At 52.4% G+C, this 2,500-nt stretch overlaps 1 protein-coding gene and 4 non-coding genes across 5 annotated transcripts in view; 1 reads left to right on the top strand and 4 right to left on the bottom strand.

The window, feature by feature from the left end:
- The window catches only part of LOC138242777 (zinc finger protein 271-like), a 362,720-nt gene that overhangs the window by 238,562 nt on the left and 121,658 nt on the right, over nt 1–2,500 (top strand). The gene's annotated exons all lie outside the window — the stretch shown is intronic.
- On the bottom strand, nt 480–598 carry LOC138244087 (5S ribosomal RNA). The gene has a single exon (XR_011192701.1). It is a non-coding gene; the product is annotated as a 5S ribosomal RNA (ribosomal RNA).
- On the bottom strand, nt 1,136–1,254 carry LOC138245033 (5S ribosomal RNA). Its single transcript, XR_011193649.1, has one exon. It is a non-coding gene; the product is annotated as a 5S ribosomal RNA (ribosomal RNA).
- On the bottom strand, nt 1,792–1,910 carry LOC138244229 (5S ribosomal RNA). The gene has a single exon (XR_011192842.1). It is a non-coding gene; the product is annotated as a 5S ribosomal RNA (ribosomal RNA).
- LOC138217257 (5S ribosomal RNA) overlaps nt 2,448–2,500 on the bottom strand; it is a 119-nt gene continuing 66 nt past the window's right edge. Inside the window, exon 1 of the ribosomal RNA XR_011180969.1 lies at nt 2,448–2,500. This exon is cut by the window's right edge and continues 66 nt beyond it. This is a non-coding gene — a ribosomal RNA (5S ribosomal RNA).

Raw genomic sequence — 2,500 nt, 5'->3', positions numbered from 1 at the left:
CGACGCTGCTTTTTTTCCCTTGCGTTTTTCTCTTCTTCCCACGTTCTCTCTCTTCACTGCCTTCGTCCCCGCTCTATTTCACTTCAGCCTTTCACTCTTGCTTCCTTCCAATGAGGACGGAGCTGCGGGAGAAAGGGCGCTATAGAGGATCGCTGTGGAGAGCTGCTGCTGTGCTTTGACATCTGAGCTCTGTGGAAAACGATCTCAATACAATTCTGAAAAACGCGACTCTCCGAACGCCAGCCGAACAAGTCTCCACAGCCGAAGCGCTGTGTCTCTTTTCAGCTGGCGATAAACCTTTCCTCGATCCTTTGCGGACTTGTAAAACTGTTCCTGATCAGAATAAAAAACGCTCACGCTAATACACAAGCACCCGTGTCTCGCCAAAGCTGACAAATAAACAGACGGACAAGCCGCACTGCACGTGTGAACAGGGGAATGAGCGAGCGAGCGGGGATAGGGCGCCTCCTGCGCTTAAAAGCTTACAGCACCTGGTATTCCCAGGCGGTCTCCCATCCAAGTACTAACCAGGCCCATCCCTGTTTAGCTTCCGAGATCAGACGAGATCAGGCGTGCTCAAGGGGGTGTGGCCGTAAGCGAGAGCAAGGCTCGCTGGCACCCTTCTTATTGAGAGGACAGCTACGTCACCTCTTTTACGACGCTGCTTTTTTTCCCTTGCGTTTTTCTCTTCTTCCCACGTTCTCTCTCTTCACTGCCTTCGTCCCCGCTCTATTTCACTTCAGCCTTTCACTCTTGCTTCCTTCCAATGAGGACGGAGCTGCGGGAGAAAGGGCGCTATAGAGGATCGCTGTGGAGAGCTGCTGCTGTGCTTTGACATCTGAGCTCTGTGGAAAACGATCTCAATACAATTCTGAAAAACGCGACTCTCCGAACGCCAGCCGAACAAGTCTCCACAGCCGAAGCGCTGTATCTCTTTTCAGCTGGCGATAAACCTTTCCTCGATCATTTGCGGACTTGTAAAACTGTTCCTGATCAGAATACAAAACGCTCACGCTAATACACAAGCACCCGTGTCTCGCCAAAGCTGACAAATAAACAGACGGGGAAGCCGCACTGCACGTGTGAACAGGGGAATGAGCGAGCGAGCGGGGATAGGGCGCCTCCTGCGCTTAAAAGCTTACAGCACCTGGTATTCCCAGGCGGTCTCCCATCCAAGTACTAACCAGGCCCATCCCTGTTTAGCTTCCGAGATCAGACGAGATCAGGTGTGCTCAAGGGGGTGTGGCCGTAAGCGAGAGCAAGGCTCGCTGGCACCCTTCTTATTGAGAGGACAGCTCCGTCACCTCTTTTACGACGCTGCTTTTTTTCCCTTGCGTTTTCCTCTTCTTCCCACGTTCTCTCTCTTCACTGCCTTCGTCCCCGCTCTATTTCACTTCAGCCTTTCACTCTTGCTTCCTTCCAATGAGGACGGAGCTGCGGGAGAAAGGGCGCTATAGAGGATCGCTGTGGAGAGCTGCTGCTGTGCTTTGACATCTGAGCTCTGTGGAAAACGATCTCAATACAATTCTGAAAAACGCGACTCTCCGAACGCCAGCCGAACAAGTCTCCACAGCCGAAGCGCTGTGTCTCTTTTCAGCTGGCGATAAACCTTTCCTCGATCCTTTGCGGACTTGTAAAACTGTTCCTGATCAGAATAAAAAACGCTCACGCTAATACACAAGCACCCGTGTCTCGCCAAAGCTGACAAATAAACAGACGGACAACCCGCACTGCACGTGTGAACAGGGGAATGAGCGAGCGAGCGGGGATAGGGCGCCTCCTGCGCTTAAAAGCTTACAGCACCTGGTATTCCCAGGCGGTCTCCCATCCAAGTACTAACCAGGCCCATCCCTGTTTAGCTTCTGAGATCAGACGAGATCAGGCGTGCTCAAGGGGGTGTGGCCGTAAGCGAGAGCAAGGCTTGCTGGCACCCTTCTTATTGAGAGGACAGCTCCGTCACCTCTTTTACGACGCTGCTTTTTTTCCCTTGCGTTTTTCTCTTCTTCCCACGTTCTTTCTCTTCACTGCCTTCGTTCCCGCTCTTTTTCACTTCAGCCTTTCACTCTTGCTTCCTTCCAATGAGGACGGAGCTGCGGGAGAAAGGGCGCTATAGAGGATCGCTGTGGAGAGCTGCTGCTGTGCTTTGACATCTGAGCTCTGTGGAAAACGATCTCAATACAATTCTGAAAAACGCGACTCTCCGAACGCCAGCCAAACAAGTCTCCACAGCCGAAGCGCTGTGTCTCTTTTCAGCTGGCGATAAACCTTTCCTCGATCCTTTGCGGACTTGTAAAACTGTTCCTGATCAGAATAAAAAACGCTCACGCTAATACACAAGCACCCGTGTCTCGCCAAAGCTGACAAATAAACAGACGGACAAGCCGCACTGCACGTGTGAACAGGGGAATGAGCGAGCGAGCGGGGATAGGGCGCCTCCTGCGCTTAAAAGGTTACAGCACCTGGTATTCCCAGGCGGTCTCCCATCCAGGTACTAACCAGG

This window comes from Lepisosteus oculatus, chromosome 14 (genome assembly GCF_040954835.1).
Source record: "Lepisosteus oculatus isolate fLepOcu1 chromosome 14, fLepOcu1.hap2, whole genome shotgun sequence".
In the NCBI taxonomy this organism is placed as follows: Eukaryota; Metazoa; Chordata; class Actinopteri; order Semionotiformes; family Lepisosteidae; genus Lepisosteus; species Lepisosteus oculatus.
This window is presented reverse-complemented; position numbering and strand designations above follow the sequence as displayed.